The following is a 25,282-nucleotide window of genomic DNA, read 5'->3' on the forward strand; positions in this document are numbered from 1 at the left end:
GTGAAACTGTGCCCCCTGCCAGCCTGCCAGCCTGCCAGCCCATGTTTACATGTATACCCTTGCCATTGCCGCAGAACGGCCATCCCTCTGTCTGGGGGATGGCCAGAGAATGGGTGCTCCTCTCTTCCATCAATCCCTGTGCCAGCAGATCTGCATACAGTGTGATAATGGACCAGGACCCAGGAGTTTTGAATGGATGGAAATCTGTGCTGGTATCTACCTCTCCGTCCCCACCGACACCATGCATGCGCCCAGGCACGGACACAAAGGGAGTGTCTAGATGGCCTTTGGGTGCATAAAATTGTGCACAGGGAAGAGGGTGGGGAGGTTTCAGGGAGGATCTGTTTTATTTTTTACAAAGAAATGGTGGGGAAGTGAGGCCCGGCCACTTAGGGAGTTGCAACCCCGGGTTACTCATGAGCAACCCTGACTATGAGTGTGGCTACAAAAGTCCATGCGGACTACACCCAATCAGGAGAGCATCGGGTCATGGGTTCCCCAAGTAGAGCTGTGTTGCTGTGTGTTGGGGAGCAGTGGGCAGGGATATCCCAGAGACTGCTTTCCTGGTCCAGGGATGGCAGCTGAGGTGCCTTGGAAACAAGCTCCTGCCTAGCCATTCACACCTTTGCACAGATGCGCCATTGCCCGTGTTCCCTGAAGTCGACCCAGCTGCCCTGGGGTTGGGGGAGCAGAGGAAAGTGCCCTCTACCACGATTCCCTGCACCTGCTTATCTGCATACAGCACACTGACAGAGTGGACCCAGGATTTTAAAATCTGAGTAAATGTACTGACCCGTTGGGCCACTCCACGGCTGGGCACAAAGCCAGGCTATGGCACCTTCCGTGTCAGGGTGTCCTCTCAGGTGCGTGCAAGGCTTCAGAGGGATCTGGAGAGAGGGCAGTAGTGGGTTGTTTCTTCCCCTCTATGTTTTAACAGAGAGTGTTGGGGCCTCACTAAAACAGGGCCCACTTGAATTCCCTGGTGGTTAAGTGAGCGTTTCAGGTCATGAGCTTGCAGTCCACGTTTGGGGATAACACCCATTTAAACTATCAGCATCATTGTAATTTCAAGTTCACAGTGTTTTTTCTTTTTAAAAAAGAAATAAAATCACTATTACATGTAGGCAGTTTATATTCCAGTCTTTAGAGTCTCAGGATATGAGTTAATAGAAAGTTACTTCAGTGCATCTTCAGTTAAAGTACTCCAGTTAAACCAAACTCTCGATCACAGAAATAAACAAGAACAAAATGTTTATTGATACTTTAGGATGTGCAAAATACAATCCAAAATCAGCACGTGAACAACATCAGGAGCTGCCCTAAAGTAAGATGGTACTTGGCTTCTGCTTTGGAATTGGCTTTTTATATTCTGCATGGTTTTATATTCTGCATGCCTTCCTTTCATGATAAGGTCTAGGTTTATAGTTGTATTTGTTTCCCAAGATGCAGCTTGTTTAATATTCTTACCTATAAACCTTTCTTGTACAGAAGTGGAGTGGATTAAGAATTGTAACCTGATACAAACCTTGACCAAAAAACAAACTGAATGTTTATCGGGGTGGGGGTGGGGTGGAAATAAAAACTCTTGTTTTGAATTGACTCTTCTCCAGATCTGCCATGCATCAAAGATTTTATTGGGCATTTAAAACATGCACACAGATTTCATCATCCATCGGTGAAGCATGTAGTTCTCTAAGACTGATTAACCCAATCAGGAAATTGTAACTTGGCACCATTGTCTAATCTGCCATCATTAGAATCATTAAGGTCAGTGCAGCAGGCAGTAACAACTCATGCTGCTACATATGCAGAAGGAAGCCAGCATACCACTGATATTGGAGACAGTCCTTGTTTACCCAGACTTCTGAATGTGAAAATCCATCATGCATTTTATTATTATTTGCCACAATTAAAAAACAAAGTGAGTACAGAAAACCTAGTCCATAGAGTAGGGGGGAAGCAGTTGTTTTCTTTAATGTTGTCATACGGGCATAACAGAAAAATGTAAATAACTATTTCTATATAGTGGTGGATTAATGGAAAGGCAGAGTAGGCATTTGCCTACGGTGGCAAAATTTGAGGAGCAGCACATTTTGCCCCTCCTTAAATTTCATTGCCCCTCTCTGTGGGCAGTGACAGCTGCAGCAAGGGTGGAGTGGGTGGGGAGAAAGTCCCCCCTCCACCTTTTTTTTAAAAAGGCAAACCTTTTTTGTTTAAGGTAAAAGGGCAGCAAAAGCCCTTTTGCCTATGGGCGGCAAAAAGCTTAATCCACCCCCGTTTCTATAGTCAACTTGAGCTATAAAAATAGCCTCTCCAATGGCAAGTTTCTTCAGTCAAAGTTTCAAGCGCCACACTCCTCTTTACATTGCTACTGAAATACATGCATTGAACCCATTCTTAAACATCCTTTATTTTCCCCTTTTGAACTCTAGGTCTCTGCTTTCCTGACCAGCTGAGTAGCATGCTAAAATATGCTAATAAGATTTCTCAAATGCCAATTCCATTTATTTAAATCAGACTTGGAGAGGACACCTTCCATTGTTTAACTGACTTAACTGGTGTAAAACAATAACAGAGAGAACTCTTAATGGACTTGTAACATCACCATCCATTCTTTCCTTAATAAGAAAGTAGATTTTTTTGGCTAAAGTGTAGAATCCAAGGGAAAGAGTTGTCGTATGCAAGGACAAGGCAGTGGAATGGAATCAGGAATATTAATAGTTTAATGAAATAGATATTATGTATGGAGAGGAAAGTGGAGACTGCTTTTCAGTGCTCTCGCTGGTGGCTGGTTGATAGTCTTGCCTCTACTCCAGGACTGGAATACAAGTAACTAAAGCCCCATTCAAAAGCTGGCCTGGATCAAGAAACGGATTAAGCAAAAACACCACATAAAGGTAATCAGTTCTCGAATGAAGGACCAATTTCTATGCATACAGTAGGGTGTACTTATTTATTTATTTAATAGTGTATTTGTCAAATTTGTACACTGCCCCAAACTTTCCTTCATATGTGGACTCTTTTCCCTGTAAAATGAGCCTTTGTTAAAAAAATGTGTTTGAGATAACACAGACAAGAGTCATTTTGAGAGAGTTTGGAAGTGCACAGAGAACTGTGTTAGCTTTGCTCCTGATTGTCAGTGGATCCCTGTCTGTATAGTAAGTGCTACAAATTATATATAATTGCAAATATACATACATACATACATACATACATAAATACATACAGTGGCAACTTGCAAAAAGCTAATGCCTAAGGCAAGGAGCAGTAGTAATGGACAAGCGAGCAAGAGAGCAAGCAAGCACTGCGCCAATAGATGGAGTGGACAGACTCTGAGCAGGTGGAACTGGATCCGACCTTTTGGATGGGCAAGCAGAGTACACCCCAGGAAGGGGAGATGGGAGGAACGAGGGGTGGCCACAGTGGATTCTGGCCCAGGGAGTGCAGCTGGCAAGGTCAGAGGAGTGCACCCAGGGCTCGGGAGCCAGGGGTGAGGAAGGGCCAAGAAACACAAACAAACGGGGCAGGGGGTAGCAAAGGTGCATTCTGCCACCCGAAAAAAGGTCCCCCAAGTCCTGCCTCAATTTCCCTCATAGGAGAACCTTCCATGGTCCTAACTATAATCATGTATGATGTCAGAACCCCATGTCTCTTCTACTGTTTTTTCTATAGAGACATTTGCACCTCTCTCATCCTTCCATTGTTATGCAAGTATCTGAGACGTTCAAGCCAATTCTACAGCTCCTTGCTGTTTTCTGACTCTAAGCTTGCCATCACATATAGCGTTGCCAGGTACTCAGAGGCGTATCTAGGAAAAATGGTGCCTAGGGCAAGCACCAAAATTGCTTCCCCCGTCCAAACATCTGACACCCATCTTTCAGATAACTTTACCATAATATCAGCTCAAAAATACAAGTCAAGCTTGTTAATATTTTAATATTTCAAAAACTATTTAGCAGTGGATGTAGCCAGACCAAAAAATGCTGGGAAACTACAAATTTCAGTATGCTGGTGCTCATGGAATACCCAAATACTATGTGGAGGTGTACTTGGAAAACTAAACAGAAGTGCCTGTCTAATTCTCTGCTATGCATTGTAGCATCACTATTACATATGTTTTAAAAATTTGGCTTTTCCCAGATACTCTGAAAATAATTAAAGGATATGCAGAGTAAACTGTGTCACTGCTTGGAATATATTCTAGTCTTCCAGAAAGACAGTTAAAATGAGAGAAAGAGAGCAAGAAACTCCCAGTGGGCCTTAATATTAAGGGTTTCACACTGATTCAAAGACAAACTCACCATTAATAGCCATATTAGCAAGACATCACATTTAACTCACTTATCACAAGAAGCAAAGTAAGAGCAAATGAATACAATCCTAGCTCATAAGCGTCAGCTCAGTATTCACAAGCCCTGATTCTCTGTACATAGTGCCAATCTGAATATGTGTACAGTGACTTATATTATTATTTTAAAAATTACCTGTCGCCCATTCGGGGGGCTTCCTAAAGGCTGTGGGGGGGTGTTGCAAAGGTTCCCCCTCCCCTCGATGGCCTCTAGGGCCTCGCAGGGACCATTTGAGCACGTGGGCCATTTAAAAAAAATTTTTTTTTAAATGGCCGCTGAAAACAAAATGGCCACTGCACATGCTCGAATGGCCTCTATGAGGCCTGGCATGGCCTAGTTCCTCACAGAGGCCATTTGACCATGCACGGTGGCCATTTTTTTAAAGTTGCCTTTAAAAAAATAATAATAATTTTAAAAAATGGCGCCCCCCCTTCAAGTGGTGCCCGGGGCACGTGCCCTGCCTGCCCCATCATAGATACCCCCTGCAGGTACTGTGCAGCTGTGATCAGCATTCATCAGCAGATGATAGGCAGTGAGTTCTATCAGCCTCAATCTGACCCTCGGTGACTCAGGGAGGGCTCTACAATTGCTCACTAAATACTGATACAATAGAAAGACCCACCCTTTTTTCTCCTGCTCCTCATAGCCTGGCTGTTATCCATTTTTATTACTCAGGTTTTTATGTATTTCTGTCCTCTCATGTCTTTTAATCTTTTTACATCCATTTTATGCCCCCCCCTTTTTATGCCTTTTATGCCTTTTTATGCCTTTTCAGGTTTTTATGCCCTCATGCTTTTTGTGTACTTTTTATGATTTTACTTTTTAATATTAATATGTACCTTAAGTACCATTCTATATGTAATCAATTTTAATCTCCTCTCACTTATAACATATGATCACCATTATACTTTATGCTGGTCTATGACTGATTGATTGATTGATGTCAAACTCCACAATTTGTTTTCATCTTGGTCTGTTGCAGTAGCTCTGCCCTCACAGGGCTCTCGCATAGAGAGGTAAGCCTAAATCATGGGAGATAAGGAGAAGCAACAAGACTGAACAAACCATGATATGGCAAAACAAGCCAAGATCTGATGCTCATCTGCAGCATCAATCCAGATTTGTTAAATAAACTCTAGTTAAAATAAACTGTGGTTCTGTATGATGCCTGAACCTGCCACATGTATGTTGAAAGAAACATTTCACATTATGAAAGTATTTTCTTAGGTTTAATATAGCTGATTGCATTCAATTACAAACTGTGATCATGTTTTGCTTAGCATATTGAGACTGATGTTCTGTATGCTTATTCAGCACTGTTCTTCACACAAATGTGGCATTTAGCTTCTATTGTAAGCCATTTCAAATTCCATCCAAACATAGTGACTCTCTACTGGCTTCATAAATATTAGATATACTTTACATTAAGCCTAGCAAAGTTTCCTTGCTGCATGAGTTCATTTTAATCATTTTATAGTATTAAGACAGGAATCAAAGGCTCGGTTATACACATGTAAGCCCCACTGATTTCAGTGTAAAATAGGTGTATGTAACTATTGTTGGATTTATTTATTCCCAAGATTCCCCATTAGCCTTGCCTGGTCAGATTTTAGCTATGGGGAGCAGGTTTGTGTTCAGCTGTGTGCCCATTGCCTCAGAAATGAAGCACACACACTCAAAGAACAAAAGTTAAAGAGTTGTATTTAAGTTTAAAAAGAGAACAATTAATTAAGAGTTTAACAATTAAAGAGTTTAGTAGAGATCTCACCAGTCCAAATAGTCTTTGATCAAAGTTCAGCAACACAGAGGGGAAAGACTGGATGGTCAAGCCCTGATCTGGAAACCCAATGTGAATCTGATGACCCAATGTGATGGTATACTGTGATGACAACCCTCAGTCCCTGGTTCAGACTTTTATCATCTTTTTCCTCAAAGAGAGGTCTTGATTTCTCTGGGGAAGGTCTCAATATACCTGTTACTTTGTGATAAGCTATTACAGCTTGGAGGTTACCACCCATCTCAGTTTCAAATAGGTTGTGCCAGTCTGCACTTCCCTTTTTTTCAAGAGTATGGGAAATGTTCTAGCAGCAGTTGGTTTCACTCCTCCTTTCTTATGGCTCCAGCTCACAAGATTAAAATAACTCATGCTGGACGCAAGCCTCTGAATATAATTCTGTGAATAGATTTGAAACAAAGTGTCTGGACATGGATCCTTGATTAAAAGTATAGAAGCCCCTTATGTGATTAGAAAAATGCAAGCCCCTTTCTACTAGACCCCACTTTTGATGTCTTGTTGATGCTAACTAGCATATTACATCACAATTAAGGAGAGGTTTACCTTCTTAAGTGATTTCAGCAAATTCCATATGCTTTGTGTAATCATTTTCACCTTCTATTCTCACCAGGCTGGCGGCATGATCTTTCTAGTATTTTGTTAAATTTGTGTTTTCCATTAATTCAGTTTAGAGATTCTCAAATACATCCTCAAGATCCATCCAATCATACTGATAATTTATCCAATTATTATTCTGGATAATGAGAAATGATAAATACTTATCTGCCAAAGCCATCAATAACTCAAGGCAAACACATGTAGGTTTCCTTTGATTCACTGAGCCAAGCGGGTAAAGTTGGCTCCATTAGGTCACTGTAAAGTATTTTCAGACAAAAGTACTCATGATTACTTCAATAAAAATTCACTGTGGTTGTTTCCCATCACTATAAAGAAAAATAAAATAAATTGGTTAGTGGACAAATGTCAGGCAACTTCAAATGACTAGGACAACTTATTTGCAATAACCTCTAATGAAATAGACTTTAACCCAGCTCCCACTGTTGCTATTTCTCCCGAAACTTGTTAAAAAGTTTTCCCCTGCTAACTGGGCAAAGAGGCACCTTTTACCGTGGTGATTCTCTTTATTTAGCAGGGGGAGAGTAACTGGCCCTATTCACCCCCAGCACAGTACTTCCAGTGACTGTTGCTGGTGTGTGTCTTAAGTTTCTTTTTAGAATGTGAGCCCTTTGGGGACAGGGAGCCATCTTATTTGTTTGTTATTTCTCTTTGTAAACCGCCCTGAGCCATTTTTGGAAGGGCGGTACAGAAATCGAATTATTTATTTATTTATTATTATTATTATTATTATTATTATTATTATTATTATTATTGAAAACAAAACTCTTCATTTGCGTGCATGGTGAATAAAAGGATGCAGAAGCTGCTGTGGCTGTCTCATTTCTTGTTCTGATGCTGGAATGCAGCTCATGCTGTAGACAAAGCAGTTATATATTTTAGCAAGCAGGTCGGCAATTTCACATTTGTGTTCTTTGAATTCTTTGAAGATGTCTGTTGGGAAGTTCAGGAACATTGTTTAAGGAACAATGTCCACTGGGCTAAGGATGGATGATGGAACCACCTCGTCAAGAACATCAAGATGTAAGATGTTTCTTCTTTATTCCCCCCCCCCCATCGCCATTTCTCATTTTCTAAGCAGTGGACAAACAGCTGAACACGAACCCATAGCTAAGCTCTGGCCAGGCAAGGCTAACAGGGAATCGTGGGAATAAATAACTCCAACACTATGTCTGAGATTCAAATTTCCTTCTTGAAACACAAGTATGCAGTGATATAAGTGGAAATCTTTTGCAACAGTCACATTTAGAATTATTTTTGTTCCTTCTTAAGGGTACACCTGCACCAATGTTTCTGTTGCACTTTTCCCAGTTTGTTTTGTTCTATCTTTGTGTTATTCTTTGAACATTTCCTAGTCATACATGCAATATCTTGCAATCCTAGGCATATTATTTTCTTTTAAGCAATGTTTAATGTGCATATAGGCACTATACTTGTGTGCCTTCACCCACAGCAAAAACTGTAGTGGTTTGCAAAGAATTAGGAGGGAGGGGATAGGAGATCCACAACAGGAAACACAACTGAGGTCGTAGCTAAAACCACTGACTAGCTAGATATGTACATCATTGGATAAAAACAAAATAGCTCTGATGTGGTAGAGAAACTGCAGTGTGCCTTTTAAAAAAAAATGCCAGGGCATAAATTCAAACAGACAAGTTCATAAAATGGACCGGGTGAGAAATGTTCCTTAAGGTTTGTCTTGACATTATAGAAACATGAGTACTTCTTTAATGAGGCACTCACTTTCTCCTGAAGAAAACCAGAAGTAAAGCACTAACCAAGCGTCCAAATGAGGTGCAGACAGCATCAGCTATACAAGGTATGTTCAGATACACATATGACATCAGAAACATCTGATGCAGCCATCCCCTAAGTGTCTGGAACCATACTGTGTGACATTACAAAGCATCCATGAGCTTTTCAACCTCATCATTTCTTGCTTAGTTAATCACTGCCAGTTCATACTTCATCATACCTAAACTAGATCTGCTGCGCAAGATCTGAGAATAGCTCTCCTCTTGACCTCTCTGTATTTTGCTAAATGCAGCAGGAGGGGGATGGGTCTTTTCCTCCATGCCATGGCCCCAATCCAAATCACTCTTTTACAGCTGCTAATTAGCTGTGGAGAGGAGAACATACAGGCACCCGCATAGTGCTGCATGTTTTCCTTTCCACAGCACATAGCAAATTCAGCTGACAATTCTCATCAAGGAATTGGCACAGAAGAAGGGTTAAACTCTCTTCCCCGCTTGATGCACCCTGATCCAATTCCGCTAGCCACTTCCAGTTTGGTGTGTGTGTGTTTAGGTTTAGAGGTTGGGGGCAAATGTGCAAAATAAAAATGTTTAATCAAGATCAAATTGCTTGTTTTGTTTGTTTGTTTGTTTGTTTGTTTGTTTGTTTGTTTGTTTAAAGGTTCAATATACCGCCCTTCCATGGGCCCTAGTACTATGGATCTCTCTTAGACCAGGGACCGAAAGAAGGGCAACCTGAGAAGATCTCACAGGACAGGACAGGACTGGCTGGGAGAGGCGGTCCTGCAGGTAAACAGGCACTAAGCCCTGAAGGGTTTTTAAGGTAAGAACCAGCACTTTGAATTGGACCCGGAAGCAAATAGGTAACCAGCGCAGTGACTGCAGGAGAGGTGTAACTCTATTATATCTTCTAGCACCCATAAGCAGGTAGGCCGCTGCATTCTGGACCAACTGAAGCTTCCGGGTCATCTTCAAAGGCAACCCCAGGTAGAGTGCATTACAGTAATCCAAACGAAAGATGACGAGGGCATGAGTTACCGGTGCCAGGGCCCACCGGTCGAGATAGGGCTGTAACTGGTGAACCAGCCGAAGCTGGGCAAAGGCACCTCTGGCCGTGGCCTCCAACCTGCTGCTCAAGCAGGAGCCGCAAGTTCAAGAGGACACCCCAAGCTGCGGACCACCTCCTTCAGGGGAAGCGCAACCCCACCACAAAAAGACTCAGACTCAGCAATTGGCCAGGTCAAGAAGTAAGCAAAAGCAACTCAGTCTTGGAGGAATTAAGTCTGAGCCTGTTTTGGCCCATCCATCCATTTTGGCACAGTTATCTGGTTTAGATATCTGACAGGGTTGAGACTCAGAACTTGGTTGCCCAACCACCATTTTACTGAACTCCCCTCCCTAATAACTCCCAATCAGGGGTGTAGCTAGGGGGGAGAGGGCCCGTGTCCACCTCTCTCTCTGGCAGCCCATTGGAGTGAGGGAAATAATGGAGAAAATAGGGAGGGGTGGATCTGGAGCTTCTTTGAACCCATCTGCTCAATTATAGTTACACCCCTGCTCCCAATCCTGAATTTACTGAACTCCCAAACCTAATAACTCCCCTCCCTAATAACTACCAATCAGGGGTGTAGCTGGGGGAGAGAGGGCCCATGTTCACCTTTCTCTCTGGTGGCCCATTGGAGTGAGGGAAATAATGGAGAAAATAGGGAGGGGTGGAACTGGAGCTTCTTTGAACCCATCTGCTCAATTATAGCTACACCCCAGCTCCCAATCCTGAATTTACTGAACTCCCAAACCTAATAACTCATATATCCACTCTGAAGTGTCTGTCCTCTCCCCATCAAAACATTTAAGTGAGGAGTTGCTCCTCAAGCTTTCTCTCTGTGTGTACCCCTATTATGATACAGTTATCACAAAAACACTCCATACAATATTCCTAGGCGAGGGCACTCCTCCAAATACAAGACACTGAAATTCCAGCGATATTTCACTCTGTTTTTCAGTGCCAGCCCAAGTCCCTCCCCATCCAGCACCTGAGGTGGTGCAGCAAGACATCTCCCCTTGCACAGCATCTGGCTGCACCAAATGTACCCCCTGCCCAGCAGCACATGCATGCACCCCCATTTAGGGTCATGGGCATGGATAAAAGTCCTGGACTCTTCCCCTCTTTGTTCTTCCAGTGTTAGTCTCCATTTTGTCTCTCCAGAGATGACTGTTTAGTCTCTCTCCCCTTTCATCCTTTAGCTCAGCTTTCCTATCCTTTTGTAACCTCTAAACAAATCCTTGTTCTTCAATACTAAAGCACTGTCTCAAGACCTCTTGCTTTGCTGCTTTCTCACCAGCACCAATGCTGCACATCTTCCTCTTCCTCTGGCTATTTTTATTTTTTAAGAGAAGGGGACTAGAAGAGGAAGTGTGGAGGAGAACACAGTGATGGGATAGAACACTGAGATGCCTATGGAAAGGGAGGGGACTGAAAAGCGGTATATACATATTCATTGGTTGTTGGTTGGTTGGTTGGTTGGATTTGGATGTGCTGAAGAGTACAGTGTAAGAAAGAGAGGACCGAATCATAATAGAAGCACTGTTAAAACGTCCATGGGTGGTAGTCAAGGGGCACCACATACCTGCCTCTGTCTCCATTGGCCTATGGCTATCCTCCCCACACAGTCAAGATGCTCTAGCCCACCACTTTCCTCTCCTTCATGCTTCCTCTTCCGGTCCCCTGTCCTCTTTGTAAAACAGAAAGAGCAGGAGGAAGGAGAGAGAGATGTACCACCAGAAAGGGGAGGACTATTGGAGGGAGACTGGCCAGAGCCTGGTGGAGACAAAAGCAGATGCAGGGCACCCCCTTCCTGCCAGACATGAGACACTTGTGTCATTCAAACTAATGGGTGAACCAGCCAGGCTGCTTTTGCACTTACTTTTCCTTTCCTTCAGTTTTCTTTCATCAGGATGCGTAGCATCTCAGGGTGCTTTACAGTTAGACCTCAGTACTCCACTAAGATAAACAGTGAAGGAAATCAATCTGAGTCATAAAGCATGCCACTAGCCTAAGATGCTATCAGCTGCTGAGGTGCTTGTCTAAATACCATCTTCTCTACCTGATGGGACAGTTTTACTGGGCTTACAGTATGGCACTCTTATCTCTTTATTGCAGCCTACTCTCCAACACAGCCAAAGTCCCTCCCTTTTCACATGCATTGATAGAACAGGCCTTGCATCCCATCATAGCTGCTTTTCACATCACACAGAGCTCTCCAGGGTCAGCCCACTGGTGCTTTGTTTCCTAATGTATTAAGTCACTGCTGCCTCCCACTCCAATGGAGCAGAGCTCCAGGACCTGTGAACATTGAGTCTTGTATGCTGTGTCTGCAGGATGTGTGCGTTTCTCTTGTAAAAGATGACGGCCCCAAGCCCACAATCTTCATGTGCAGCAGAAGGCTGCTTGCTTTCTTCCTTGTTGCTGCACACAATGGCAGGCACTGTTCGTTCTAACAACAACAGGCCTACATTGGAGGACGGAAGAAAAAGGAACTGCCCCCAGCACCAAATATATTGGTGACTGGCACTTTCATTCATGCCAGCCATTTGTTCTGCTCTGTATGTGTGCTCCCAAGCCTTCAAGATAAACTAAAATGCAGTTGCAGGTGCTCAAGGCTGAATCCCATTTTTAAATAAAAAACAATCCAGAGGGAATTCCACACACCTGTGTCAAGGATTCCAGGGCTTGAAGGTGGGCCCTCATGACTTGAGGCTGGGGCCTGGCCTAGTAAGCAACCAGAAGCGGGCTGGCATCCATGCACAGCTTCTTTGGGCATTGTCAAGGGCCTGGTGCCCCAAGGAGGCCCATTGCTGTCATCTGTCCTAGTTCCCTGGGGAGTCAGCAACCAGCAGCTGGGTAGCACCCCCCATTTACCTTGGCAGCCAAGGTGGTGTGGCAGATGAAGTGACAGGACAGGGGAAGCAGCAACAAAAGTTCTGGTTGACAGCCACTGCCTGCCACGACTGTGTCCTCCATGTTTCCCCCAGTAGCATGGTGCAACATGTTAGATACTGGTATTTGGGAAACTTGGCTGGTGGCAGACTGTGGCTTCTGGCTAGAATGCTGAGGAGGATGCTGGCCCACTGTGGCATCAAGGCATGAGGAAGGGGGTCCAATGAGATAGAAGGGGGTCCACCAGAGGGCACCTTGCCAAGGTCTCCATCAAATCTGGAACTGGCCCCAGTCTAGTGAGCCCTCAGAGCCTTCTGCAGGCCCTCAGAGCCCCCAGAGCCCTCTGTAGGTACAAAGAAGCATGTGTACCCTCAATCTCTGCAGTTGGCAGACAGAAGGAAACAGATATAAATACATTTTACCTTGCCTGGTCAACACAGAAGTACCTTGGGCTAGCTGCACTTCAGGCCCAACTCCCAGTTCAGATTCAAGACCCAGTCTAGCAACTTACCTCTGGAGCTCTGGCTTGGAGAATACACACTCAAGGTCCAAATTCAGGAACCACTGCCCACAGTTCCAGCCTGCCTCCATGCACAGATTGCCTCAATGGGTTAGGATGATAAGTCTTTTTGGATAGAGTTCTGGCTTGCTTTCTATATCTATATCTCTAAAAATGAGAATAGGAGGACTATAATTGAACTAATGCTACAAACAGGATACCTGATATTCCCAGTATTAACATCCCTTATCACTTTAAATTATACTTCAAATATATCTTAGTGCTATAGAGTCTTCAATATTAGGGTTCCCATAGCAACTGTAACTCACTATTCCCCAACCTTAGTTATAGTTTACATCAGTATATATGATGTTCATAATGTTTTAACATTTTAGTAGCTGGGCTGTAAACGTTGCAAGAAACACATCTGGATATTCTGACTTTTGTGCCAAGTTTTAAGTTCAGTTCAGCATTAGGAAAATAGTTCCTGTGTTTAAGAACATAAGAACAGCCCTGCTGGATCAAGTCCAAGGCCCATCTAGTTCATCATCTTGTTTCACATAGTGGCCCCCTCGACACTGACTCAAGAGCACAACTTTACTTTAAGCAGTAGTGTCAGCCTGTGACATTGTCCTGCCTGAAGCAGATCATCCCACCCTTTCCTTTCTCCCTTTTTTCTATTTGAATCACACACAAACACCTTTCATCCCCCCCACCCTCCAAATCATCCATCTCTCCTTCCTTTTCTACATAGAAGGAAAGAAGAAAAATAGTCTTCTGCCTCTGCAGGCCATTTATGGGAGGGATAGAGGGTGAGCTGTTGTGCCACCACTAACACTTGGTGTACAATCTGTTACCTAAAGCAGCCCACTTCACCCTGTTTCGTGGCAGGGTCAGCTCTGCTCAGCAGTTCTTTGCACAAGATTCAGAGTGAAATAAATGTGAAACTCTCTGAATTATTTTTCCAGGTTAAACTTTCATTGACCTATTATTAGTTTAAAAACATATGGCTGGAATAAAGCAACATACAAACAAAGAAAATTACCTCCATTTTAACAACCATGCAAGCAGGCCACCATCATGACCCTGGTTCTGGGACACATACACCTCCAGTCCCATTCAGGACACAAGGCAAAGTGTTCAAGGGATGAGGCAGATTGGAAACCAGCCAGGATTCAGACTATGAGTGACCTCTTGTCACCGAGAACCCCAAAGGAGAACCTGAGTCAGAGATCTCATCTCAACCCACGGACACAGTCCTGCCCAAGTCTTCTGACTCAGAAAAATCCCCTGATGACCTGTTGGTCATAGCGGAGACATCATAGCATCACCAGACCCATCACTTGAAGAATTGGGAGAGACCCCTTTAAAGAACACAACCTTTCCAGGGAAAGGGGTGCAGAATTCAGTCCTGTTACTTTGTTTGGCTGTGGTCTTTGGAGTGGTCTGTGGTCCTGTGCTCTTGTGGAGACCTTGGCTCAGCCTGGACCAAGATAAAAGCAGGAAGTAGGCTAGCAGGCTCTTTCTGCCATTATATTAGCTAGCACAGGCTCTTCTTCCCTTCCCCTGTCACCTTGGCGCTTTCCAGATTAGACCCTGCAACGGGGTCATGACGTATCTCTGAAGTGTGCTTCCACACTTCCTGTGTTGTGACACCACGGTCCCTACACTGACAGCAGGGTACCATTCATATTTCCAGTGCCTTGTTTCGAATTTAATTGCTGCGATATAGTGCTATAACATTGTATATCCAGCATTAAAAAGTTGCTGTTTTTTCAGGTTGTTAGTTTTCGTGAGACTGCTCCCGCTGCTGGGTGCTTTGCTATTTACATTTTGAATGTGATTTGCCTGAATGGAAGCATTTTGCCACTGTTGCGTGACTAATATGGAAAACGCCCCTCATGAACTTGATGAATGGAAAGCAAGTGGAATTCTAACTAATTGTACAAAGCCAATTTGTACAAACCCTAAAAAGTGTTTTCAGCTCATTAGAACATGCTGCCTTCTGTGTTTTTTTTAATAAGGCAACAGAACATGCAAGTAAAAATACTTTTTAATTAATTTGCATATGTAAATTAACAACAACAACAACAACAACAATTTACATTTATATCCCGCTCTTCCTCCAAGGAGCCCAGAGCGGTGTATTACATACTTTAGTTTCTCTTTCACAACAATCCTGTGAAGTAGGCTAGTCTGAGAGAGAAGTGACTGGCCCAGAGTTACCCAACTAGTATCATGGCTGAATGGGGATTTGAACTCGGGTCTCCCCAGTCCTAGTCCAGCACTCTAACCACTACATCATGCTGGCTCTCAATAATAACCTAGAGTCAGTTATTCAATTGGGTCCTGTATTGTGACAATTAATGGTACTGTTAGTAATCTACTGCTGTAAAAAGGTTTCCATAAAAAGATATTTTAATACGGTTTGAAGACTCAGCAAAACATTTACCCCACACATAGAATTCCTTTCCAGGGGGATTAAGCAGCCTTCTGCTGATGTCTTGTTCTGACTCTGAGGTACTTTGTCACTTTCACTATCTAAATCTCTTTTCTTCTGTTCTCCTAGGTTTAGTCATATATGCAGTGTACTATGTCTATATTACGCATGAAGAGCTTTGGGATATATAGTTAATGGACAGTGCAAAACAGCTAGCGAGCTTCATTGTTACAGTTGCTTTACCTGCTGTAACTGCACTCTTATACATTCCTTCCACACTATTCCCTTTCTCAGAATTGCCGTTCATTCGCCTTTTGCAGAACAGCTTGATGACATCATTGTTACATTTCTGCATTCCAGCATTTTCTGTGATGGCCTTTTGTGGGTGTCCCCCCCCCCTCACTTTGAATGTGGCAGTGTTTTGCAATTAAGCACAATTGCAGCACTATCATTAGATACTGATATCACTTCACTAGATAGGCAAAGCATAAATGAGGCTTTTAAAGGCAACTGTTTTGTTACTTCAAAGCTTCCCTGTTTGCTGGTTCTACCTGTTCTATTGCTTCCTGTTTGAGAGGACTGGAGAAGTTTAAAAAAAAATTATTTACATTTTATATTCCGCTCTTCTTCCAAGGAGCCCAGAGTGGTGTACTACATATTTAAGTTTCTCCTCACAACAACCCTGTAAAGTAGGTTAGGCTGAGAGAGAAGTGACTGGCCCAGAGTCACCCAGCTAGTATCATGGCTGAATGGGGATTTGAACACGAGTCTCCCCGGTCCTAGTCCAGCACTCTAACCACTGCACCACACTGGCTCTTTTGATATGATAAATTGCGCCTTATTAGTCTGCTTCTGTTCTCCTGCTTAATTACCAAGTTTCCTTGCATTCATTTTTTAAAATAGCAAAATAGCTCTAAAATAGCTGTTTCTCCGGAGAACAAAAGCTCACTCATAAGGGGCAATTCATCCCTAATCAATTGAACAAAAAGCAATAAAATGGGCAGGATTCGTAAGGAGGAAGCTACCAACTAATATTGCAAGAGGCATTTGTTGAACAGGATGTATTTGTCAATAAACATTATAGGAGGGTTTTGACCAAGAGAAAGGACATTGCTGGATAATAAAGCTCTGTATTAAATACTCTATGGAACCATCATTTCAATTGCATTTCCAGCTCATTGTGGAAAAGTAAGCACCAAAGGGCTCTAGTGTGGAAGCAACTTAGCAGTCAGTTTCCATATGCACATGGTTCTGAACACTTCAGGGTCTTATGCTTCTACATCTGCTATGAATTTCACTATGTGCCATTGGAGAACATTTCCAAATCTAAGTTTTCAGTTTAAAATGCACTGACCCTATTGCTGATAGCAAGTAAGGCAAAACTCCAATCTCCCTTGGTTGGGCAAGGTGATTGAGAGGGTGGTGGCCGACCAGCTCCAGGCAGTCTTGGAGGAAACTGTTTATCTATACCATTTCAAACTGGCTTTAGAGCTGGCTATGGGGTTGAGACAGCCTTGGTCAGCCTGATAGATGAACTTTACTGTCCATTTACTGGAATCGACAGAGGGAGTGTGACTCTGCTGGTTCTTCTGGCTGTCTCGGTGGGATTCGATACCATCGACCATGGTATCCTTCTGGATGGCCTGGGAGAGTTGGGGATAGGGGGAACTGCTTTGCAGTAGTTCCGTTCCTATCTCTCGGGTAGATTTCAGATGGTGGAGCTTGGTGACAGTTGCTCCTCAAAACAGGAGCTGTTATATGGAGTCCCCCAGGGCTCCATTCTGTCATCGATGCTTCGTAATATCTACATGAAACCGCTGGGTGAGGTCATCAGGAGACTTTGTGCTGGGTGTTATCAGTATGCTGATGACACCCAAATCTACTTCTCCTTTTCATCTTCAGGAAATGGCACTTATTCTCTAAATGCCTGCCTACAGGCAGTAATGGGCTGGATGAGGAATAACAAATTGAAGCTGGATCCAAGCAAGATGCAGGTGCTCATTGTGGGGGCTCAGAATTTGAGGGGTGAGTTAGATCTTCCTGTGCTGGATGGGGTTACACTCCCCTAGAAGGAGCAGGTGTGCAGCTTGGGAGTACTCCTGGACCCAGGCCTCACCCTGGTATCCCAGGTAGAGGCCATGGCCAGGAGTACTTTCTATCAACTTCGGCTGATTCGACAGCTGCGCCCATTCCTTGAAGATGATGACCGCAAAACGGTGGTGCATCAGCTGGTAACCTCCCAGCTCGACTACAGCAATGCACTCTACGTGGGGCCGCCTTTGTACGTAGTCTGGAAACTTCAGTTAGTTCAGAATGTGGCAGCCAGATTGGTCTCTGGGGCAACCTGGAGAGACCATATTATGCCTCTTTTGAAACAGTTGCACTGGCTGCCAATATGTTTCCAGGCAAAATACAAAGTGCTGGTTATTACCTTTAAAACCCTGAATGGCTTAGGTCCAAGTTATCTAAGAGAGTGCCTTCTTCTACATGATCCCCACCGCACATTAAGGTCAACTGCGGAGGTCCATCTCCAGTTACCACCGGTTCGTCTGATGGCGACGCAGAGACAGGCCTTCTCTGTAGCTGCTCCTGTGCTGTGGAATGCACTCCCGGCAGAAATTCGTAATTTGAGATCATTGCTGTCTTTCAGGAGAGCCCTTAAAATCTGTCTCTTTGGCCTGGCCTATCAGGACTTTAAATGATTGGCTAATTGTTTTAAATTGTTGCCCTGATTTCCAGGGTTTTTAGTGGCTTAATTGGTTTTATTGTGTTTTAATAGTTTGATTTTAATTGTTAACTTGTTTTAATTGTTTTTATCATGCTGTAAACTGCCCTGAGCCATTCTGGAAGGGTGGTATACAAATGAAATGAAATGAAATGAAATGAAATGAAATGAAATAAACAAACATAAGTACAACCTTGACAAACAAAACTTCTTACTGCCAGCTGATCCCACATTGCTTTTCATGCTCTGCAGGCAGCACAGACAGTATATATAAGAGGTGTAACTTGCTGCATTCATCACCTTCAGAACCTTGCATACTCGGCAGTTCATGTTCCATGGATGGTTTTGGGTGGTTTCTTTCCCTATTACCCGCTGAAATAACAGCTCAGACTAGATAGAAGAAACCACGCTGTCTACATTAAATAGTGATTCTATTTCCTGTGCCAAAGGAACGTGGAGCATTATCTTGATCTTTTATATTCTAAGGCATTTTTCAGTCATGTACAATTTTTGTTTGAGCAGTGTGATATGCTTAATACTACTCTTACTTTTGAAAAAATAGTAGCCAGGCATTGATAGCAATGCAACATCACGTAGAGCAGGAAATATGAACAACCCTGAAGTCTCAACCCTAACAGTCTTGGATCCTCTTCCCACCTTAGCCTGTTTCGTAACAGGTGTGATCTTCTCTGAACTGTCATGCATATGGTTGCCAACTCTGTCTGAAGCGATACCTGGGTTCCCCACCCCCTCCACATTTTTATCCAATATTTTTTGCCAAAAATCTCCAGGATGACTTTCTTTGCCCCCCTCCAGATGTTTTTGGACTACAGTTCCCATAATCCCCAGCCACAGTGGCCAATAGCCAGGGATTGTGGGAGCTGTAGGCCAACATCTGCAGGAGGACCAAAGTTGAGCAGCCCTGCTCTAGACCAATCCTGGAGAGTTGGCAATTCTACTCATGCATGGTTCTCAGGGGTGGATTAATGCATAGGCAATATAGGCACTTGCCTACGGTGCAAATTTTGAGGCGTGGCAAATTTTGGAAGTGGTGTGCAAGTAAAGGGCTTGAGGGGGAAAGTTAAATCTTCCTTCTCTACGTTTTAAAAACCGCCGCTGCACATCAGGATGGCGAAAGGATGGTGGCAGCATGGTGGAGATGGTGGTGAGAGCTCCTCCCATGGGCCTGCATGGAGTTCCCAGATGACAGGTCAGGCCATTTTCAGGCCATTTGGGGGCTCTCTGTGCATGGGGGAAAGATTTTTTTTAAAAAACCCAACCCTTAACTTGTAAAGGGGAATCTTTGGCAGATCCCCCTTTACAAGTATAGCCAACAAGCCTCTCGAGCAAATCTTTGGTTGCCTACAGGCAGCAAAAAGCTTAATCTGCCCCTGATGGATCTGCTGATGCAGGTGTTCTCAAACTTGGATCCCCAGATGTAGTTGGACTACAAAAACCTTTTGGCCATTGTGGCTAAGGATGATGGGAGTTGTAGTCCAGCCACATCTGGAGACCCAAGCTCCTGTGCTAGCCTGTTGCCACTTATTATCCTTCCTCATTCACACCATAACCATCCCTGTAAAATAAACAATCTTCTCTTATCTCATCCCAGTGAGAGCTTTCATTGGGAGCATTAGTTTTACTAGGGTTTCATTGAAGGAGAAGAGTGAAAGTTGAGACCCCATTTACCCTGCAAAATGGGTTTCATGACAAATAACCAGATTAATGTTGCTATGGAATTTAGGATGTGTTGCTATGGAAATATATCACATTGTGCTAGGGAGTAACAGACTGGCCAATTTGCCTTTTGTTTCCTAGTAATTTTTTTGTGAAGACCTCCACCTAAATCTGGATTCAGTGAATTCTTGAATTTTGAAGAGTTAAAATCAAGTTCTGAATCTGAGGCCTGAGATTCTCTATATTTCAGCCTAGTTACTGATAATTACTTCTTACAGTCTGCAGTAAGAGAAACGTTTCACTCCTTGGTAGCACAGTCATGCTAAGTTGCATTCTCTCTAATGGAGACTGTCACTTACAGCATTTTAGCAGACCTGAGCTCCGTGTAGATTACTTCCCAAGCCAAGCTGGGCAAATAATTAAATCAATCATGCATTTTAGCAATTTCAAATAAATTACGTGCATTTCTGTTAATTTTCATCACACTGTCAACTGCCTTACAAGACTATGCTTTTTTAAAAAGAGGTTACCACAAAAATTCTTTAATATCAATCATTTTAAATACAGCAAGAAACTAAATACTATAATTTCCATTTGTTTCCATATTAAATAGCAATAATAAGCAGACAAGAAGAAATATATTGGAGAAAACACAGACAGGAGATGGTTTAAATGAGGGAAGATTATAAAAGTTCTGAATGAGCGGTGTCAAATTATTCATCTTAAATGCCCATAACTCTCAACTGGATGAAATGTTCATATGGTGTATCTTTGTGGGGTCAGCATGAAAGCTGTCTCTACTGTGCACAGATTAATTTTTCTTGAGGAGTTTCTTATAAGCAACTCTCACAAACTAAATTTTAAACCTGAGGGCTAGAGACAGACAAATAGTTGATGGCTTAATGACAGTGGCATTGTTGTCCATGGTATACACACTCTTTTTCTCAATCCTGGGGTTTTCCCAGATGGTAGTTTACCATGGGTTTTTTAAAGTTTCTGAAGTAGTTTCTCACAGGTTTTCACACACATTCTAGATACGTGTGTCATCTTTTATAAATTCCCATGTTTCCTTGTAGCATGTGTTACTAAACATGCTCACTATTTATTTATTTATTTTATTAATGCAATTTTTATACCGCCCTTCCAAAATTGGCCGTGCCATTTGGGGGGTGCTTCAGTTTACCTCTCAAACTTAGCCTTTCAGCCATTTTCTTCCCTTAGCCTGATTAGAAGAGAACCACTGGCTGCATTCCAGGCAAAAGGTTGTTCTGGCAAGGTGTTTTTTTCTAGAAGGTACCTGTCAGGCAATTTGCAAAGGACTGCAACAAGCCAGCTCCTCTCTGATTGCATTAGTGCAGATGCATAGAGAGATGCAGAACAGACCCAATTAAAGTTGAAAAGAGACATAAGGGAAAGGAATGCAAGCCCTCTTCCACTTTTGATAATCTCAAGATTGTGTGAACCTTTTTGCTTCATTTCCTTTCTCCTGGTATACAAGTATATGCCAGAATGCGTAATGTGCCCTCTTCCAAAAACTTATTCAGGTGTCTCAATGATCACTCTTCTTATAAAACTTCCTTTTTCTATTGCAGTATACAGGGATTCACCAGACATAACCTAATCAGTAAACAATATTCACATGCTATCAGGAGCAGAAACTCCTGAAGTCAGGAAATTCCTGAAGGGGACCAACTAACAGTCTCCTTTAGCCATCAGTTAAAACCTCAGGGTAAGTTTTTACCTATTAAAACTTCCCTCAAATATGGGATCACGCTTTTGCTCTTGCATTTGCCACCTGCAACTGTCATCATGCTTTTGCAAGCCCACACTCTGCCCAGGGTGCCCTTGCATTTACACCTCACCATCGGATGCTGCTCCCCACGCTGCCCAGGTGCACCCCAATGAGCTCACTTTATGCTTGAACTCCCCAGAGAGGAGGATTCCCACAGCTAGATTCAGGTAGCTATGACAAATGCTGTAGCAATCGGTCCCTCCCTTACCCTAAAGAGTGAGCCGAATGGGAACACTTTCCTGTCTGTCAGGCAGTGACCTCTAGGGATCAGCCACTCAGCACATGGTGACCGGGACTTAGAGGGCCTGGCGGCAGGAAGTGGAGGTGTCTGTTGTTCTTGTGCAGTTGGAGCTAGGCAGGGGAAGCAACAGGTTGGCTGGCCAAGCCATGGCAGCAGCCAGGAACTCTGCAGGGGCCTGAAGTCTCTACCATAGTTTTGGTGAGTTCAAGGAAGAAGCCAGGCTTGGCTTCAGAGAAAGGTTTAGCCAGGGAATCATGTGTTAGGTAGCTGACATCAGGTTTTTGTTATTTTAGTGCTTTGCAGATCCTTACAACTAGTCTATTGTGTTTTATCTGTAATGTAAGAAAGTTGTACTTGTGCCCTTTTTATCTATCCAGGGCACTGCAAGAGTCTCTGTAACCTTTAAAGGTGCTTTTAAAGGTTCCTTACAATTGGGGGTGCTTTTTGAATTATCTTTGCAAATGGGTAACCAAGATTTTAAAGTGTACCACTCCAACTATCAACTAGAGTGCTCTTTTGAATTATTCTTGAAAGAACTGAGTGTTTTTTTTTTAAAAAAAATTAAAATCTGTAACTGAAGCTGAGAGAGAGAGCCTCAGATTGAAACAAGCTGTAGTATTTTGAATAAAGGTTATTTTTCTTTTTGGTCCTTTACAATTTTAACCAGCCTCTTTGAGTGGATTTTCAACTCAGGAAAGCGGGGAGCTGGAAAGGGGTCTTTCTCTGGTGCAAACATGCCTCAAGTTTGATTGCTCAGCAGAACACTACCAAGTTTTTCTCCTCATGCGCAGGCTACACATGGGAGGTTTTTATATATTTTTTTCCATTTGGTAAAAGAAAGGGAATCTCCCTGGACACTCACCCAAACCCAGGGAGAAGTGGTAGTGGCAGCAGTTACCAAAAAATGGTTAAGTTTTAAAGGTTAAGTTTTAAATTCTTTGTTGAGCAGACATGGAAAGAATGAATTAGCATTTTTTTTCCCCACGTGGACTTGCTCTGAGACAAAAGCTGGGCTTAAATCCACCATTCACCAGTCTTCATTTGTTACAAATGCCTTTCCTCTTTCTCTTTTCCCTCAAGCGTCTATCCCCCTTTCTAGTTCAACAACTTGGTAATGTGCCTATCCACCCACTTTTTCATTTCCTGTACCCCCTTAACCCTCAATAATATAACTCTTTGTTTTCAAAGTCATGTCTCCATTCCCTTTATTCCCCTTCAGTGCATCAATGCTACAGCCACAATCCCACAGGATTTTGAGTATTTTCTTGCTGTTCACTGCACCCATTTAACACTAATTTCCTCCACTTTAATCAAAGCATAGAAACAGACCTGGCAATAAACATGTTTCCAGCAGCTCCTTATTTTGATGCTCTGGCCATGCACTGAGCATAGCCATCATACTATTTTCACAGTGCCACCTGACAGCCAATGCATACAAATCCATATCTTTTCATTAATACTTACGGTAATGTTCCAAGACAAGCTGCCACGGAAGAGCTCCGGTTCAGGCAAAGAGCAGAGGAGAGGACCAGAGGCAGGAGATGTGGTTGAGGACAATGGACAAGGAACAGAGGTCCAGAGGCAGGTAGCATGATCAAGGCCAAGGCTATATTATGGTACTATGGCTTGAACTTATTGTTTTAAAAGTCATCCATTTTTAAAGAACCCTCATACACGTACTCCTCTATCCCAGAACAAGCAGAAGCCAGTGAAGTCAGTTAGGTGTGAGATTCCTCCAGCTTCCCAGGAGCCAAGACAATTCCTTAGCTTTCATCCTGGCCAAGAAATTGACTGGGTGATAACATGGCCTCATTCATATGTAGCAGTGGACTGGAGTTGCAGGGGCCTGATGCTCTCCCGGTCATCCAAGTGAGGACAGGAGAATGTGGGGGAGGGGTGTGGAACCATAGGTCCATTCCACGTGATATGCGAATGCAGCCCATGTGTGCAAGGTCAGGGTTACGTCCCCTGAAGATTTCAGCTGGCCTGATACTGACCTCTCTCCCAACCTCAGTCTTTCATCCAACATGGTCTTGGACAGGAAGAAAAAACTAGTCTGGAAAGCAAACTCGAAGTTTTGGCCTAATCCTAAAAGACCAGTATAGAGGATTAAAGCCTTTGCCTCAGAGCAAGATCACATGATGGAAAGAAATGCTGAACCATCCCTGCTGAGCTGTCTGGCTTGGCTTCTCCTAAAACTATTCTGTATTCTGTAGTGCTGCCGTCGCCACCCCTTTTGTCTACAGAAACCCTTTGGGCTTGGGGTGGGATAACACAGGGAGAAAACTCTTAATTTGGCTCGTGGACAAGTACAAAAATTTCCCACGTGCAAGCCTACATGTGGTGAGAAAACTGATAGCTGCTGAACATTTGAGGACATGTTTGCACAAGAGAAACGCCCCTTCAGCCCCTCCTTTTCCTGAGTTAAAAACCAACTCGGAGAGGCTTGTAAAAAGAAAAGAACTAAAAAACCCAGGTTTATTCACTTTGTACAGACTGCTTCCATCTGAGGCTTTCTCAGCTTTTAGGTACAGTTAAGAATACCTAATAGGGTTACAAATATATGTTGCCTAAATGCATGCTTAAATGTTTATAGAGTCTTTTGCAACACCCTAGGTAGGATGGGAGTAGGCTAGTGTTTCTTATTTTAATTATGTTACAGGTAAACAATAATAGGACACTATCAGGAATATGCAAAAGCGCACACCAAAGAAATATAACATCCAGTCTAACTAAACAAACTTTCCCCTAGACTAAATTTCCCTTTTCCTTGAACTCACCAAATTCCTGATGAGAATTCAAGCTTCCTGCCCCTCTCTCTTTCAAGGATCTGCAGAGTTATTCTCCTGCAGCCAACCTCCATGACCACATGTTCTCCTGTGCCCCTCCAGCCTAGCTTCTCCCCTAACAAATAACTCCCTTCTACTTGGCAACAGCTCTCTATGTCAAACCCACCTGGTGTGTTGATTGGCTGAGCCCTGGAGTTTACCAGCCTGTTAATCAAGGCAGGGTTCATTTCCTGTTAACTTTTTAGAGCAGGGCTGCTCAACTTTGACCCTGCTGCAGATGTTGGCCTACAACTCCCATAATCCTTGGAAACTGGCCACTGTGGCTGGGGATTATGAGAGTTGTAGTCCAAAAACAGCTGGGGGGCCAAAGTTGAGCAGGCCTGCTTTAGAGGGAGAGGAGGCTGGTCACTACAGTGTTTTCTAAGAGGAATCTAGCCCTTTTCCTGAATAAGTTTGAAAATGCCAAGCAAGCAATCATTGACAATTTCAGAGCTTTTGATGAAACAAAATGCAAAGAAAAGTAGATACTCTAGCATTCAACAAGACTTACCCTCCACTGGCTATTACTGATATTGAAAAAAAAATTGTCGACGCCTCTTGATCAGAAGGAAATTGTAGACAGATTTGCTATTTGTCAAGTAGGCATTGACGGCACTTAATCAATCAATC

The 25,282-nt window shown here is 43.2% G+C and overlaps 1 long non-coding RNA gene across 8 annotated transcripts in view; it reads right to left on the reverse strand.

Moving 5' to 3' along the window:
- Positions 1-1,234: 1,234 nt before the first annotated feature.
- LOC128325742 (uncharacterized) overlaps positions 1,235-25,282 on the reverse strand; it is a 44,363-nt gene continuing 20,315 nt past the window's right edge. Inside the window, exons 2-6 of one of the 8 annotated variants that reach the window (XR_008307587.1) lie at positions 12,962-13,117; positions 11,438-11,514; positions 6,322-7,067; positions 5,250-5,371; positions 1,235-2,857 (exon numbers count right to left, since the gene is read on the reverse strand). This is a non-coding gene — a long non-coding RNA (uncharacterized LOC128325742). Of the gene's footprint in view, positions 7,068-11,437; positions 11,515-12,961; positions 13,118-25,282 lie in introns of all 8 variants that reach the window. The other 7 variants (XR_008307586.1, XR_008307581.1, XR_008307585.1 and 4 more) reach the window with 7 other exon arrangements.

The sequence above is a fragment of the Hemicordylus capensis genome, chromosome 5 (genome assembly GCF_027244095.1).
Source record: "Hemicordylus capensis ecotype Gifberg chromosome 5, rHemCap1.1.pri, whole genome shotgun sequence".
Lineage (NCBI taxonomy): Eukaryota > Metazoa > Chordata > Lepidosauria > Squamata > Cordylidae > Hemicordylus > Hemicordylus capensis.